The sequence below is a fragment of the Elaeis guineensis genome, chromosome 1 (assembly GCF_000442705.2).
Source record: "Elaeis guineensis isolate ETL-2024a chromosome 1, EG11, whole genome shotgun sequence".
NCBI lineage: Eukaryota > Viridiplantae > Streptophyta > Magnoliopsida > Arecales > Arecaceae > Elaeis > Elaeis guineensis.
In genome coordinates, this window is record NC_025993.2 from 109,954,615 (window position 1) to 109,973,329 (window position 18,715).

At 41.0% G+C, this 18,715-nt stretch overlaps 1 pseudogene; it reads left to right on the forward strand.

Moving 5' to 3' along the window:
* Positions 1-3,187: 3,187 nt before the first annotated feature.
* On the forward strand, positions 3,188-4,871 carry LOC105038683 (probable indole-3-pyruvate monooxygenase YUCCA10; annotated as a pseudogene).
* The last annotated feature ends 13,844 nt before the right edge of the window (positions 4,872-18,715 follow it).

The following is an 18,715-nucleotide window of genomic DNA, read 5'->3' on the forward strand; positions in this document are numbered from 1 at the left end:
AATTCTGCTAATTGTGACAAATAGAATGGATTTTGAATAGCTATCAAGCATATTTCAAGTTTTTGCAACTATAGTTTATTTCAATCAATCATCCATCTACTTAGCAATCAGAGATTCGAGTTTGATTAAATATGAATAATTTTAGTGCAGGTGTGTCTTCCTACCATTTTTTTAAAATAGATTTGGTCATTTCAAAAATTACAAATTGGGGGTCCTTCAAAATTGATGATCCTCCTGGAAGACTTTGATAAAGGAGTCATTTTTACCCCAAAAAGATCACCACGGAGGTTTTTTTTATTTTTATTTTTATTTTTATTTTTATTTTTTTTGTGGGGGTTGGGGGGGTGTGGGGAGTTATCTACAAGGGATTTTAGACCCATCAACCCACTTAACAACCTCTGCAAAATCGTTTCAAAGATTCTTACTCAAAGGCTTTCCACTCTTCTCCTCGCGCTTATTGAAGTTTTTCAATTAGCCTTCATCAAAGAAAGAAGTATTATGAAAAGCTTTCTGAGTGCCCACGAGACGTTGGCTTACTACAAGAGATCCAGAACAAAGGCATTCTTTGTAAGCTAGAATTTGAGAAAGTTTTATAGCTTAGACTAAGAGTTCTTATTTGAGGTGCTTAGCATCAGAGGATTTTCAAACGGATAGGTTGGTTGGATCCGGTGTCTTTTGTCGTTAGTCTCTTTTATGGTCCTGCTGAATGGTGTGCCAAATAGATAGATAAAGTATAGAAAGAAGTTTAAAACAGGGAGACCCATTACCACCTTCTCTTTTCATTCTGGTAGCGGACATTCTTTCTCACATTCTCAAATATGCTAGAAACCTTGGTCTAATTGAGGGGATTGGTAGGCAGACGAAATTTACTGAGCTACTCAGCTTGCAATTTGCTGATGATACCCTTTTGCTCTGCACTGCAAAGAATGTCAGTATCCTGATGGTGAAGGCTATTCTCTTAACTTTTGAAGCAGCCTCTAGTCTGAAAATCAATTTTCATAAGAATTCCATCTTGTGCCGGAATATGGAAGATGTTATGTCGGCAAGGTTTTCTTCCTTGTTGAATTTTATCTAGGGTTTTCTTATCTTGATCTTCTCTTGCACCATAAAAGGCTGCCTAAATAGTGTTGGTTGTCGTTGATCGAAAAGATCGGTTCAAGACTAGCTTCAAGGAAAGGAAGACTTATATAATTGTGTGTGTTGGTGGGGGGGGAGTGGAGATTAACTTTATTGAATGCGGTCCTCTTCGCTCTTCCTTCTTATTATATGTCTGTGTATAAGTTATCGAGATAGATCATTTATAGATTGGACAAGATGCAAAAGACTTTCTTATGGAAACATTTGGACAAGATTAGTGGTTCCACTATTTGGTGAATTGGGACATTGTTTGTAAATCTAAAAAGCAGGATGGGTTGGATGTGAAGAACATACTTTTGATGAACCAATCTTGGTTGGCCAAATGATCTTGCAATCCTTGGTGGCGACAAGCGGCTCATGTTAACTACTCCAGGAGGAGATTGAGTATGCAGTCGCGGAGGAGCACTATGGGTTTATTGCCTGTGTGAAGGAATGTGTCCTCTAAAATTTCTACTTTCTGGAGCTAAATTGCCTTTAAGGTAGGAAATGGTGAGTCTATTTATTTTTGAAAAGATGTTTGGATCAATATTATTCCTCTCTCATCTCATTTTGTGCAACTTTTTGGGTGGGTTTTGTCTCCTAACCTCCCTATTTTGTCTTATAGGAGCTTGAGAATTTTGAATTGGTGCTGGCATGTTAGAGAACCACTGACTTGGATCCAAGTGAACCAACTTAATGCCTTGCTGGCTTTGATTACTCCTTTCACTCCCTCTTGTGCTGTGAATGTGCTGGTGTGGAAGCCAACTCAATCTATTGCGTTCATAGTTAACTCCTACAACTTTGGTGATTGAGTACTTGTCCTTTTTTGAAAACTCTGTGGAATATACTAGCACTTGAGAAAGTGAAGGTATTCCTTTGGATTGCTAGTAGGAACAAGTTACACACCGATGAGATCCTTAGTAAGGGATAGAATGTGAGTTCGAGGTGTGTTTTATGTGGTGCTAACTTGGAGTCCACCAGCCATCTCTTCTTTAGATGTGTATCTGTGAGGAGTTCATGGGCTACATTCAAGATTCAACTAAAGGTAACTGGGCACCCCTCTTCTTTTCTAGATCTCTGGACCAAATGGAGGCAAAAAAAAAAAAAAAAAAAAACAAACGACTACTAACTACAAAGGGTGGTGATCATCTGTTGGCAACTCTATGCTAGGAGATTTGGAAAGAATGAAATACATTATTATTCTTGTATAAGAATTGAATTATTTACACTATTTTGCAATCATCCCTATAGTCTTTTCAAGATCGGAAGATTTTATGTATTGCCAAGAACCTTCTTGACCATCAAAGCTTGTGGATAAGGATTGCATCTCTTACTTCTTCTACTGGTAGCTGAGGTCTCCTGTGATTTGTGCTGATCTCTTCTTTCTTCAAATTCTCTATTATTTGGTTAGGATGTAGCAATCTAGATATATCACTGGCTTCTTGTGCAGCTGAGCTCTGTATAGGCTATCTCGTGCTGATTGCTGAGTGGGTTGTTGAGAATTTTGAGCCTTCATTTATGTTGTTGTATGTCTATGAGCTAATCCTAAAAATCATTGATGCTGTTGTTATTGCATGAGTTCCATGACTGAACTCTATTTTTGTAATGTCTACTTTGTACAGTTGATTTCTTTCATCCAATAAAAAGGGGAAAGCACTTCACTTTCTCCTTTACCCACCAAAAAAAAAAAATACAAAATAGAAAGTTCTAATTTCATTAATTTATGAAATTATTACAAATCTTATTCATATAGAAAAAAGAAAAGGACATTGTCCATGGTCATACCTAGTGCATGTATATAAATACAAACGGAAGGCAATGATGGGGACAGCGAGTGAATCACTCCGAATAAGGATCCATAAGAGTTATTCTTGGACAACCATTACTACATTTTGTGAAATAATAGCAAATATTGATCCATTTCCAAAAAAAATGGATAATAGCATGTATATAAGCAAGAGGATACAATGGGGTTAGCAAGTGAGATAATGCAAACAAGGGTCCCTTAGAGTGACATTCACAATACCATCCTTATAGCAAAATTGAAGGCTTTGATCTCATCAAGGTCATAATGAAGAAGGAGGTGGTGATCGTGGGAGCTGGTCCATCAGGTCTTGCCACTGCTGCACGCCTAAACATGTTCTCAATCCCAAACATCATATTAGAGAAAGAGAATTGTGGCGCTTCTCTTTGGAGGACGAGGGCATATGATCGTTTAAAGCTTCACCTTGCCCAGCATTTTTGTGAACTACCACACATGCCTTACCCTAGCACCGCTCCAACCTTCATCCCCAAGGATGAATTTGTTCAATACTTGGATAACTATCAAGCACATTTCAAGTTGACTATTCTTTATTGTACCATTGTTGATTCTGCTAATTATGATAAATATAATAGAAGTTGGAGCATAGTGGCTTATGACAAGGTCACAGGGGAGGTCAAAGAGTACATGGCAAAGTTCTTGGTTGTGGCTACTGGAGAGAACAGCGAAGGGGTGATACCAGGTATTCTGGGTTTGAATACCTTCTTTGGGAAGGTCATTCACTCTTCTTCTTACAAGTCAGGGGCAGCGTACACTGGCAAGAATATTCTAATTGTTGGGAGTGGTAACTCTGGCATGGAGATTGCTTATGATCTCTCAAACTTTAGAGCAAAGACCTCAATTACAATCCGAAATCCGGTAACTTGATTGACCTTATAACATGGTCTACATTAGTATTATAGTTTTCTTTATAGAAGTTTATATGTTTTATTTAACGTAGTTCTATCTAATATTTTTTATTTGCAAACATAATCAATATCATGCTAGAATAACATAACAGGTCGGATTTGCTATATTTTAAATACATATGTCCTTTAAAAAATTATAGTGCCAATAAGAATAGTCCTTAGGTGTTTGGTATTTTATTATCTAGAACATATTTGTCTAGTAGGTGTAATTTTGCTTCTGAACTCTTGTAACAGTTCAATGTGATGACCAAGGAGTTGATATACATGGGGATGGTTTTAACAAAATACCTCCATGTTGGTTTGGTGGATAACTTACTTCGTATGCTTAGCAATCTCAAGTATGGAGATTTATCCAAATATGGAATTACAAAGCCACAACTAGATCCTCTCTCTCTTAAGATTAAGACCGGCATATCTGCAATTATCGATGTTGGAACTATAGCAAAGATCAAGAGCGGAGAGATTCAGGTAACCATTTTATTTGCATATTCGCTGACAAGCTAAAATGCCAAATTATATATGCTATTTTATTTGCAACTAATTTCTTCGTAACATCATGCAGGGGATAGGCCAAATAATCTACATATTTCTAATTTTGATAATGTTTGTTTTGCATGTGTTTGTTGAAAAGGTCTTCAAAGCGCCATCAAACATACAAGGCAACAATGTAGTTTTTATTGATGGCAAGTTATATCAATTCGATGCAATAATTTTTGCAACCGACTATCGAAGCACTATAAAAAAATGGTTAAAGGTATAAGAAAATGATCAACTTATTTTTAATCCATAGAGATTATTCTTTTCATTCAACTTACTTGGGCTATAATTCACAAAACTAATATATGGACGTAGGATGATTATGGTTTTCTTAGCAAAGATGGATTTCCTATAGCAAATTTTTCAAACCAATGGAAGGGAGAAAATGGGCTATACTTTGTAGGATTTGCGAGAAGAGCATTGGCCGGAGTCTCCATGGATGCAAAAATATTGCTAATCATATAAAAATGGCTTATGATTGCTATTAATCACCTTAGTCCCTTTAGCACAAAACTCAATTGATGTACTTTCAACTTATATATTATATTGTGATAATGATAATTAATATCATCATCATCATTATTACCATCACCATTGGTGCTATTATTGGCAATTACTGTTGCTATTGTTGGAATTGCGTAAGGCTTAAATGGCATATATAAATATAAATTGAAATTTGCTTCAAAGTATTTTTTATTCCAAATCCCTCTATTCGAATATTAATTGGTTATATAGATTGCCAATTAAGACTTTTAAAATCTAGAAAATTCTTCAATGATCTACCCATTATTTGTATGCTATGGGATGATGATGATGATGGATCACTATCACCATCATTGTTGATGGATCACTATTACTATCATTGTTGTTTTAGTTGCTACTGTTGTTATATATTGCTTAAAAGATATTTATAAATATATATTGAAATTTGCTTTAGTATTTTTTTTATTTTCAATTTCCATCATTTATTTAAAGAGAGATAAAGAAGAGAATCTATATTAACCAGTTTAGTAGGTTTCCAATTTTAAGAAATTTTAAATCCAAAAACTCCTTAGATAATCAGAGAAAAATGGGAGGGAGAGAGCATTTTTGTGTATAAGAGAGAGAGAGAGATGGAGAGATTGCACACATAGAAGAGAGGAGGTGAATCAAGTAGAGGCATGCTAAGGTGCTATGAGGAGTTCTAATCAGCACTTACAGGAAACATAGAATTCAAATAACTATATTACATAAGATTTAGAATTTGAATCATACACATATAATGATCTATAGAGACTATTGCGGCCAATCCCCTCATCGCCTGGTCGCCGGAAAATGAGCGTCTGCAAAAAAAGTCCACACTGTCCAGAGATGCCTCTAGCAGGGATCCTCCGACGGTCAAGTCAGAGAAGAGACTAGACAACAGTAGAAAAGGAATTAGGAGAACTCAGCGAGAGAGAGAAAGAGTCCAGGGATTTCGAAAGAACCTCCTCCCAGTACTGTTGCCTTCCCCATTTTATAGTAGGGGACGGCGTGGTCCTGTCATTAATGGCACAAACAATTGGAGAGTTGTCAAATCACCGGAGGCTGTCAGGATCACCGTGAGACTGTCAAATCACCGTGGAGCTGTCAAATCACTAGGATTGATCCATGTCCAGGGTGGGACGATGTCCCAGGGAGGCTATGCTGCATGCCTTTGTCAGGATGGCGGCCCTCAGCAGTCGTACGGTGCTTGGGGGAGCCGACCGACCATACATTGATATTTGATCGTGGGATGTCGGGTGAAGACCCAGGGATACCATTGGCTGGATCGGCGTATCGCGGGGATCGGACATCGGCCACCATCCCTGCCCGACAGTGAGTCGGTAGAGTCGGGCTCCGTCGTTCGGCTAGTCGAGAACAGAATAGATCCGCCCGACCGACATATCCTCAGTCGGTCAGTGTCGACAGTCGTCGATTGGTGTGGTCAGTAAAGTCGGGCGCCGGTCAGGCAGGCCCGAGGGTGAGTTAGCGTGAAAGGAGTCGGTCGGTATATCCCAACAGTTGCCCCCCTACTCCTGAGTCGGACATCGTGCTGGCCAGCGTCTTCGCGTGGGCGATGGCTTTGGGCGAAAGGAGTGGATATCCATCGCATTATGCTCCGACCCTGGCGATCGTACCAATGATCGGTCCGACGCCAGACGTCTTATGGGGTGTCAGGCATCCCACCGGCGTCGGACGTCCCATCGGTGTCGGAGGTCCTATCAGAAACAGAAATCGCCATTTCCGCCATCTCTTCGGGAACGCAATCCACCATAGCTTTTTCTGCCACGTGGCAAGGGGCCATTGGGCCAAATCTGTTCGGGTGGATGGAGGCGACGTGGCCTGATCTGGGACAGGTGCATCGAATAGTCGGACCGAGGGAAGGCCCAGATGATGCCACGTGTCACGATCTGGGAGATCCTCGTTGGGCGTGCTCTCATCCCGACCGTCGAGGGGCACTATATATACAGGGTCACCTGAATCCAAAATTCTACTTTTCAAACCTGTTGCCGAGACCCTGGCCGAGCAGTCCCTTGCCCCAGGTAGTTGTCCATGCCTCCTTCCTTAAAAAGTTTTCTAGGAGCCTTTGTCGTTGTCTTTAATTTTCTCCTTGCTTCCTTGAAAAGTTCCTCCTTCTCCTTCTCATTCTTTGACTTCGATTCCAGCGTCATGGCCAGAACCTCTCTACGAGGAAGTCGGTCGGGGAATCCGACTGACGATTCTCGATCGATCCCAGAGGTGGAGGTCTCTTCACTTTCGAGGCCGAACGTCGATCGGCTCCGGAAGCAGTACTGTATCCCAGAGCAGTTTCGGCTGTTCGCTCCTAGAGCCGATGGTCAGGTTAACAACCCGCCCGCGGACCAGGTGGCTTTCTACGTCGAGGACCTCCGGGCTGGTCTTCACTTTTCGATTTCGGAGTTTGTCCGGAACGTGCTGGACTACTACGGACTTTGTCCGGCGCAGCTGGCACCGAACTCGGTCCGACTGGTAGTCAGCTTTGCCTTGTTGTGTCAACTTTTGCTGACCAATCCTCGTATTTCCCTCTTTCGAGCCTTCTTCGTTCTCCGACCCCACCCTAAAACCCGAGGGTGATGGTTTTTCAATCCTCGAAAGGATCTTTCCTTCATCACTGGTCTTCCGACGTCAATCCATGGATGGAAGAACCAGTTCTTCTTTGTCTCTTCTCCAGTTCCTTGGGGGTTCCCTTCCCGCTGGGGGGACCCCCGAACACAACCAAATGAGAACAATCGGGTGGAGGATGGGGACCGAGAGGACTTTCATCATTTGAAGGACATCTCGGTGTCGAAGCAGAGGGAGCTCATCACCGAGCAAGCCCTGTATGATGCCGGTCTGAGCTCAATTCCTCGCCTAGGTCTGTTTCTCTTTTCTTTTTTTTTTTTGGTGCTGATCCTCTATTGAAACTGCAGACATGCCGCCGAGGGTGAGATTGACGGCAGCCGACGTTAGGCAACATGCGGTGCGGAAGAGGCCGGTGTACGAAGCCGAACCATCGCAGCCTCCCAAGAGGCCTTAGGTAGCACCGTCGAGCGAGCCGGCAGCGGTGGGAGCAGAGCCCGGCTTTGAACGGGTGTCGGGCCAGGAGCTGATCATCGCACTGTCGGTGCTGACAGTGCCCACTGAAGCCCCATCCAAGGAACGGGCGGCCGAGGGAGCGGCCCCATCCGAGAGACAGGCGGCCGAGGAAGCGGTCGAAGATGTGCCGGCCGCACAGCCGGCTGGCGAGGTTCAAGCAAAGACACGTGAGCCCGAACAATCTGCTTCAACTGCTGTCGCAGCCTCGGGGGGGACCCAATCGGCCTCGAGCCTCCCCTCCATCTCTGATGTCAGGGCCTGGGTGTCCGAACGAGGGAAGGTCCCGATGGCACCAGGCGACGATAGGAGGTCGGCCGTGTTGGGAATAGTGTCCCAAAGTCAATCGTCAGCCTATTGACGGTTGTGCTCCTTTTGTATTAGTACATGAATTATAAATAAATAAAAGTTATTTTGATATTTTTTCATCACAAATGTTTCATCTTCTAATGAACTCCTGTGTTGTGGTGAAGTCCTTAGGACTATTTAAACTCGACAAAGGAGGATTTGTCGCTTAGTCCGTAAACATGTTCGCGACCAAATGATACGTTGTTACCAAGGACGACAACGTTTATCGAGCATAGGTCATTGTGTGCCATATGGGTTGGTTGTCCTCATAACCAAAGAGTATGGAGACACTGGTATGGCATACAGGTGAGATGTAATGGTACATCTGCACTGAACGTGACCAACTCCGGAGCTATTTCTGCTGTCAAGATTTGCTCCGATGGGATATGGGTATAAATGTCCCTCCGACCTGAGACCGCCACGGTGACTTGCAAGCAACTCACTGCACTTAGGCACTGGACTATCTGAATTTCTAATTCAATAACGGAAGGCTGCTGGGTGTAGTCAAGTACTTGACTTGTCGGTGCGTGTGTCAAGATGGGATTGACCACTCCAGTTTAGGAGCTGTGTACAGTCGTGTTTCAATTTAGCAAAATCTTGACCAGGGTAGTCCTAGTGAGGAGTCACAGAACTAATTGAGTTGAGCACGATTCGGATGATATCATCAGGGTTGACAGTTTAACCCTGAGTCATTCTAAACACAGGGGTCAAAAGGGATGAATTATACGGTAACCATATTCACGTAGGTTCTGAATGTTGCGATTGCGATTATTCGACCTATCCGATCGTCGGGTACCATTGCTATATGGTCACTTCGATTAGTATAGGAATTGGTTCCTGTGCTACCGGCTTAGGTTTGAACCTGCGGGGTCACACACATTAGTGGTTCCTTTCTGATCAGATGGCTGATTATGAGTCTTATGTGTCTGGAACTCTATGATTGAGAATTAGAATTTTCTGATCATGAGTTCCACACATTTTGGGTACCGGGGTCAAAATTTTGAATTTTGAATTTGAAATTTGAACTCTTTGATCAGGGTTTCATATCGATGGTCTCTGATGCCTGATTGCCCATCGGATTTGGACTCAATATTTATGAGAGGTTTAATTAGTGATTTGATCGCTAATTAACTCAATTTGATTGAATAATTATTTTTTGGATCAAGTTCAATTGAATTGGATTCAGTTTGGATTGACCCAATTAGGTTAAATGTTGACTTAATCGCTAAGGTAGTTTAGTCCCTGATTTGATCAGGGGTTAGGTTTAGTTAATTTCTGATTTGATTAAGATTTTATTGAGCTTAATTAAGCCTAATTAAGTTGGATTTAATTTATTCTAATTGTGCTTAACCTATTTAGATTAGGTTGGCTCAATTAGGTTCAAACCACCTTGACTTTTCTCCCTGCGCCACCTCACTTCTTCTGTGCATATTTAAATTCACGAGAAGCAACTTCACGTGAATTTTCTCCACGCAGAAGCCATCCCACGCCCACCCTTGTGCGCCAAATATCTGGATAAGAATAACTTGGTTGGCCATTCAAATTCAAAAGAAAGTTTGAATTTGAATGAGCAACCAACTAATCCATGCGCCATGGTCTTATCTTGTGCACCCCATATTTTACATGAGAAAATATTTCTCGTGTAAACTCTCCATGCACAAATCAACTCATGCCCATTCTCTTCTCACGCACAAGTGGATAGGGATGAGTTGGTTTTGCATTTAAATTCAAATTTGATTTGAATTCAAATGTGCAACCACTTATCTTTATCCTCTCACGTGGATAAGACACGTTCGACGTTGTTTTAAAAAGAGGAGAAAGGTGGGACGTGCGTAGAAATTTTAGGAGAGAAACTTTGGGGCGTGAGGAAAGTCTGTGCGTAAGGTGAAGGTCCAAAATCTTTCGAGAGAAAAAGAAAGAAAAGAAAGAAAATTGAGCGCAGGGTTTCTAGTGTGTACCCTAGGGTTTCTACCTAGGGTTTGGGAAGTGAGATTGGTGTGCCACGAGTGTCGTGAGTCCACCAAATTTCAGGGAGAGATCCATCAGCCTCTCAAGCAACCGTGCAAATGATCTGGAGCATCCAAAGAGTTGGCATACATTGATCGAAGGAGTTCGATCAACATCTGCCATCAAAAGGATGAAATCACGAACTAGCATTCGTGAGGAGCTGATCAGACGGGAGCTTCGTGTGGACGATCCGCAGAGGTCAGATATTTATGTGGCTGTGACGTGACGATCAGAGCCCCCCCGACGGTGATCAGATTGCGATGATCGACTACCCGCAAAAGGTGATGTGTTCTGAACACAGTACTGTAAAAGATTTACTGATTCAAATTTGAATTTTAAATTTAAATGCATGCTGTTGTATCATATTTAGATCCTAGTGTAGGGTTAATTAGTATTAATTAATGAGATTAATTAATAATTCTGCTGTAAAATAGTAATTTTGAAAAAGTTTTAAAATTATCATTTTGCCCCTGCACTAAATTTTCGCTACAAATGGTATCAGAGCATGGTTCTAGAATATGATATACATATGCATGCGTAGATTAAGGTGTAATCTATAAGTTTAAATTTGAAATTCAAAATTCAAAATTCAAAATTCAAAAAAAAAAATTTAAAATTTGAAATTTAAAATTTGAAATTTGTTAGAAGTTTCAAATTTGAAATTTGGTTGAAATCTCAAATTTAAAATTTAAAATTTAAAATTTAAAATTTGAAATTCAAAATTTAAAATTTAAAATTCAAAGATTAAAAATTTAAAATTTAAAATTTGGTTGAAATCTCAAATTTGAAATTTAAAATTTGAAATTTGAAATTTGAAATTCAAAATTTAAATTTTAAAATTGGTATATTTAGATATACTTGATCCAAGTAGCAAGTAATCTAATTGGGTTGGTTGCCATGGCCGTCCGGTCATAGGAGAAAAGTAGGGTTTAAAGGCCCTCTCTTCCCATTCGATGGGGTCTCCTATGGCGGTAGGGGTGCCGATGCAATTATATCCCATACCGATGAAGCAGCGAAATGACTTAATTATAAAATTTATCATGAATGTGTTAGATTAGATCTAAAAGAAAATTTATGATTTATTTTGAGTTATTTTCTATTATGAAATGAGCAATAGGATTGCTGTTTATGAATTGTGCTGATCCGTTTGTGAAATGAGTCAACACATTTGGTGAACAAAAAATAAAATCTTTCAAAATTTGAAAATTATTTTTGAAATGCCAAACCCTGACCCATCAGCCTAAGTACTTAATTAAAAGAATTAAGTGTTGTCTAGTAGGTCTAGAATTGTGAATTAAGACCTAAGACAATTGCATAAACTTGTGGGTCAATGGGTTAGATGAATTAGGTCCATAATTGGGTTAGACCTAAGGTTAGCTTAAAAAATGGACTAAATAGAGTAATTGGTCAAATCTAATCAAAAGTTGAATTAGATTAGGTCAAGGATACTCTAGACTCAACTTCAATAGTTGTAGTTGAATGGATCCATGTCTTTAACTAGACCAAGATGGACTTAATTCATGGCTACGCGGTGGAGCCCTATTTACTAAGTTGATCAAAATTAAAACTAATGAACCGGTTGGTGTCTAAGGTAAGTTCGGCAGTTTTGACCAGTGGTTCTTAAGCGGGAGCTACTCGCATTGATTCGATCATTGACGAGTTAATGGCAAATCCCCACCACTGATCTCACTTACCTGGCCAATCTGGTAAGTTAGATTTTGATTAGATCACTTGGTGATTAGAGCTCACCCATGTCATTAGGTAAATCAGTGTGACTGATTTAGGTGCTCCTAATGCCAGCTTTAATTAAATCTTTTTTTAATCTGACTTGGTGAAGTCAGTGGGAGGATTGAAATTGGCTGGATGATTTCTTCTCTACTATTCTTTAATAAAATCTTCAAAATTATTAGGTCCCTAAAATGATTAAGTTATAATGATAACTAAGTCATAGCCTCCCATTAAGTGAGTGATAATGAGTCCATTAGTTCAATGATCATTGGAGGCCCAAAGGCCTGGTGCTCATTGGCTAATGGAATTATTATTCATAATATGATAATTTGATTGAGTCTTTCTGATGGTGGTTAGGTTGGCCCGACTTTGACCAAAGTCGGGCCTGATCATTTATTGGTCCGATTCACTAAATTAAGTCATGTTAATGGTTGAACCTAACCAGATCTTTTCAGTGGAGGCCAAAGCCTACTGATTAGGTTCTGGGGCAAAATCAATTACTAGAAGTTGTTTAGAGAAACAACTGGTTAAGAACCTACCCATAGATGCACATGGGTTGACCAACCAAAGTTGGGCTCATATGTAGTCTATGTGGATTCTAGTACCCATTAAGGAATTAAAGTAATTCTTCGAATTGGAGGATGAGGCTACCAGTTCGTAAAAATATTGGGAAAAACGTTAGACTAAAGTCCAAGTCTTTAGTATTAATTTATGTACTAATAGAGGTCTCGTTTTCCTTTATGCAGCTATGGCCACTACCCTGTCGCTCCGGTCATTATTAGATAATGACAAGCTCATGGGACCCAATTTCGATAGCTGGTATCGAAAATTGAAAATCGTTCTTGAGCATGAGCGGATCCTTTATGTAGTAACGGATCCAGCACCTGAGGAGCCAGCTCCGAATGCTAGTAAGGCGATCCGAGACACTTACTTGAAGTGGCTCAATGACCGCACCACCATTCGATGTATTATGCTGGCAGCAATGAATGACGAGTTTAGCCGAAGGTTTGAGAACGTTCAGCCACAGGAGATGCTTCAAATGTTGAACGACTCCTTTGGCACGCCTGACGATGTTGAAAGGCACAAAACTAGTTGTGCCATTTTTAATGCTCGGATGAGGGATGGGGCCTCAGTCACTGATCATGTACTGTACATGATCGAGATGATTGAGCGCCTAAGCAAATTGGGCTTTCCTCTGCACGAGCAGCTCGGTAAGGATGCGATCCTTAATTCCTTGCCCAAGTCCTTCCTCCCATTCCTTACTCATTTTCGAATGACAAAGCCTGCAGTAAACTACCACGGATTGTTGGGGTTACTGTAGAACTTTGAGAAGGATCACCAACCCCATAAGGAGTCGGTGAATGTAGTGGAGGGTCTTCTTCTCGTCGTCAACCCTTTGGAAAGGAGAAGAAGAACAAGAAGAAGAAAAATAAGAAGGTGCAATCTCATGCTGGGACAGTAGCACAGGGTTAGATCAAGAAGTGCAAGCACGACCAGAGCCAGGCGGAGTGCTTCTTTTGCAAGAAGCACGGGCATTGGAAGAGGAACTGTCCTCAATACATTGCCTCCCTGGACCCGAACAGGCCAAAGAAGAAGCAAGGTAATTATATGATAACTCCTTGCAACTTTTCGATTTGTGATACTACTGCCTGGGTATTGGATACCGGAAGCCCTTATCATATTTGTAATTCGATGCGGGGTCTGCAGGTCAGTAGGAGATTTGATGAAGGCGAGAGGTTCCTGAACGTTGGAGATGGAAGCAAAGTTTCAGTTCTAGCTTTAGGAATCATGAGTCTTGTAATCAATTCTTGTAATGTAATTCTGAGTGAATGTCACTATTGTCCAAATTTTTTATTAAATATTATTTCTGTAGGCCTTTTGACCATGTACAGTTATGATTTTTTAATAAAAAGAAATATTTACAATATCATTTTGAATGGTGTTACAATATTTGTTGGATAATTAAATAATGAAATTTACTTACTATCACCGCCTGTTAATGTGGTTCAAAACTTCGGTAAACGCTCTAGAATAGATAATGTGTCAGAAGTCTACCTTTGGCACTGTAGGCTAGGTCATATCAATAAGAATAGGATAAACAGGTTGGCTCAAGAAGGAATTCTTGAAGTTAGTGATTGTGAATCACTTCCAACCTGTGAGTCCTGTCTTCTTGGGAAGATGACCAAGTCACCTTTTACTGAAAAAGGTGAGCGAGCCAGTGAACTCTTAGGTCTGGTACATTCTGATGTATGTGGACCCATGTGCTCAAGTGCAAGAGGTGGATTTTTCTACTTCATAACCTTCACAGACGACCTATCTAGGTATGGGTATGTCTATTTAATGAAGCATAAGTCGGAATCATTTGAAATATTCAAACTATTTCGAAATGAGGTAGAAAAATAAACTGGGAAGTGTATTAAAACTCTTCGATCTGATCGAGGAGGTGAATACCTTTCCAATGAGTTTCTGACGTATCTAAGGGAGAATGGGATTCTCTCTCAGTGGACTCCTCCTGGAACACCACAACATAATGGTGTGTCTGAAAGGAGGAATCGGACCCTGTTAGACATGGTTCGATCCATGATGGGGTTTGCTGGTCTGCCGATCTCCCTCTGGGGATATGCGCTCGAATCAACTTGTTACCTTCTAAATAGAGTTTCGAGTATGTCTGTAGCCAAAATGCCATATGAGATATAGATAGGACGTAAGCCAGTACTCTCGCACCTTAGGGTTTGGGGGTGTCCGGCTTATGTTAAACGTTTAATTACAGACAAGCTTGGACCTAGGTCTGACAAGTGTAATTTTATAGGGTACCCAAAAGAGATCAAAGGGTATTATTTCTACCCTGCTGATGAGCAAAAGGTGTTTGTCAGCCTTAAGGCAATTTTTTTTAGAAAAAGAGTTTCTTAGTGAAAAAACTGTTGCCTCTAAGGTCGAACTTGACAAAGTTCGACAGGTGAAAAAACCGACACATGTTACTGAATCTGAACCGGATTTGATCAGATCAGATCCAGAGCCCATTGATTATGCACCCTTAAGGCAGTCTGGTAGAGTACCACATCAACCGGACAGATACTATGGTTTCTTGGTCTGGGATGGTGATCCTGTCGAACTTGATGCAAACGATGAGAATCCGATCACCTACATGGATGCAATGCAGAGACCTGACTCTGAGAAATGGCTAGAGGCCATGAAATCCGAAATGGAGTCCATGAAGGTCAACGATGTGTGGACATTGGTTGACCCACCCGAAGGAGTAAAACTCATAGGGTGTAAGTGGGTCTTCAAAAGGAAGAGGGGCGCAGACGGAAAGGTGGAGACCTATAAAGCCCGTCTGGTTGCCAAGGGATATCGTCAACGTTATGGTATAGACTATGACGAGACGTTTTCTCCTGTGGCAATGCTCAAATCCATTCAGATTATGCTTGCGATAGCTGCCCATCTGGACTATAAAATCTGACAGATGGATGTGAAGACAGCTTTCCTAAATGGAGAGCTGGACGAAGAGGTGTATATGATACAACCTGAAGGGTTCACATCCACAGATGAGTCTAAGGTGTGCAAGCTACAGAGGTCCATTTATGGACTTAAGCAGGCATCTCGGAGTTGGAACATATGTTTTGATAGGACGATCAAAACGTATGGCTTCGTTAAGAACGGAGAAGAGCCCTGCATTTATAAGTGGGCTAATGGTCCAGTAGTAGTATTTCTTGTATTGTATGTGGATGACATTCTCTTAATCGGGAATGATGTCTCTGCATTACAGGGAATAAAGATTTGGCTATCGTCACAGTTCTCCATGAAGGATCTGGGAGAAGCTTCCTACATCTTAGGGATGAGGATCTATAGGAATAGATCCAAAAAGTTGCTTGGCTTATCCCAGTCCACGCATATTGATACTATGCTGAAAATATTCAGCATGAAAAATTTCAAGAAAGGCTATCTACCGATAGGCCATGGAATTTCTCTCTCGAAGAGGGATTGTCCGACAACACCTCAAGAGAGAGAGCGTATGGGTAGGATTCCATATGCTTCGACAGTGGGATCTATCATGTACGCCATGACATGTACACAACCAGATGTGGCATACTCACTAGGGGTAGTGAGTAGATACCAATCTGATCCAGGAGAGAATCACTGGAAGGTTGTTAAAACCATCCTGAAGTATTTAAGAAATACTAAGGACCAGTGGCTTATATATGGTGAATCGGACTTGAGACTTATAGGGTTTACAGACTCTAGTTTCCAGTCTGATCGCGATGATAGCAAGAGTGTGTCAGGATTTATTTTTACCCTTAATGGTGGGGCTGTCTGCTGGAAGAGTTTCAAGCAGCACACTGTGGCTGATTCAGTATACGAGACGGAGTATATTGCTGCATCAGATGCTGCCAAAGAAGCAGTGTGGCTGAAGAAATTCATCACCGAGCTCGGAGTAGCACCCTCCCTTGTTGGTCCAATTCTGCTCTACTGCGACAGCTCTAGAGCCATTGCTCAGGCGAAGGAACCAAAGGCACACCAGCGGACGAAGCATATTCTGCGCCGCTACCATCTCATCCGGGAGATCGTGGATCGAGGTGACGTCGACCTTCAGAAGATCGACGGGAAGGAGAACCTGGCCGACCCATTCACTAAAGCCATTGCGGTGAAGGAGTTCAACGACAACAAGTCGAAGATGGGTATTAGATACTGCACCGATAGGCTTTAGGCCAAGTGGGAGATTATTGGAAATAGTGTCCCAAAGCCAATCGTCAGCCTGTTGACGGTTGTGCTCCTTTTGTATTAGTACATGAATTATAAATAAATAAAAGTTATTTTGGTATTTTTTCATCACAAATGTTTCATCTTCTAATGAACTCCTGTGTTGTGGTGAAGTCCTTAGGACTATTTAAACTCGACAAAGGAGGATTTGTCACTTAGTCCTTAAACATGTTCGCGACCAAATGATACGTTGTTACCAAGGACGACAACGTTTATCGAGCATAGATCGTTGTGTGCTATATGGGTTGGTTGTCCTCATAACCAAAGAGTGTGGAGACACTGGTATGGCATACAGGTGAGATGTAATGGTACATCTGTACTGAACGTGACCAACTCCGGAGCTATTTCTGCTGTCAAGATATGCTCCGATGGGATATGGGTATAAATGTCCCTCCGATCTGAGACCGTCACGGTGACTTGCAAAAAATTCACTGCACTTAGGCACTGGACTACCTGAATTTCTAATTCAATGACGGAAGGCTGCTGGGTGTAGTCAAGTACTTGACATGTCGGTGCGTGTGTCAAGATGGGATTGACCACTTCAGTTTAGGAGCTGTGTACAGTCATGTTTCAATTTAGCAAAACCTTGGTCAGGGTAGTCCTAGTGAGGAGTCACAGGACTAATTGAGTTGAGCATGATTCGGATGATATCATCAGGGTTGACAGTTTAACCCTGAGTCGTCCTAAACACAGGGGTCAAAAGGGATGAATTATATGGTAACCATATTCACGTAGGTTCTGAATGTTGCGATTGTAATTATTCGACCTATCCGATCATCGGGTACCATTGCTAGATGGTCACTTCGATTAGTATAGGAATTGGTTCCTGTGCTACCAGCTTAGGTTCGAACCTGCAGGGTCACACACATTAGTGGTTCCTTTCTGATCAGATGGTTGATTATGAGTCTTATGTGTCTGAGACTCTATGATTGAGAATTAGGATTCTCTGATCATGAGTTTCACATATTTTGGGTACCGGGGTCAAAATTTTGAATTTTGAATTTGAAATTTGAACTCTTTGATCATGGTTTCATATCGATGGTCTCTGATGCCTGATTGCCCATCGGATTTGGACTCAATATTTATGAGAGGTTTAATTAGTGATTTGATCGCTAATTAACTCAATTTGATTGAGTAATTATTTTTTGGATCAAGTCCAATTGAATTGGATTCAGTTTGGATTGACCCGATTAGGTTAAATGTTGACCTAATCGCTAAGGTGGTTTAGTCCCTGATTTGATCAGGGGTTAGATTTAGTTAATTCTTGATTTGATTAGGATTTTATTGAGCCTAATTAAACCTAATTAAGTTAGATTTAATTTATTCTAATTGTGTTTAACCTATTTAGATTAGGTTGGCTCAATTAGGTTCAAACCACCTTGACTTTTCTCCCTGCGCCACCTTACTTCTTCTGTGCATATTTAAATTCACGAGAATCAACTTCTCGTGAATTTTCTTCACATAGAAGCCATCCCACGCCCACCCTTGTGCACCAAATATCTGGATAAGAATAAGTTGGTTGGCCATTCAAATTCAAAAGAAAGTTTAAATTTGATTGAGCAACCAACTAATCCATGCGCCATGGTCTTATCTTGTGCGCCCCATATTTTACATGAGAAAATGTTTCTCGTGTAAACTCTCCACGCACAAATCAACTCACACCCATTCTCTTCTCACGCACAAGTGGATAGGGATGAGTTGGTTTTGCATTTGAATTCAAATTTGAATTGAATTCAAATGTGCAACCACTTATCTTTATCCTCTCACGTGGATAAGACACGTTCGATGTTATTTTAAAAAGAGGAGAAAGGTGGGACGTGCGTAGAAATTTTAGGAGAGAAACTTTGGGGCATGAGGAAAGTTTGTGCACAAGGTGAAGGTCCAAAACCTTCCGAGAGAA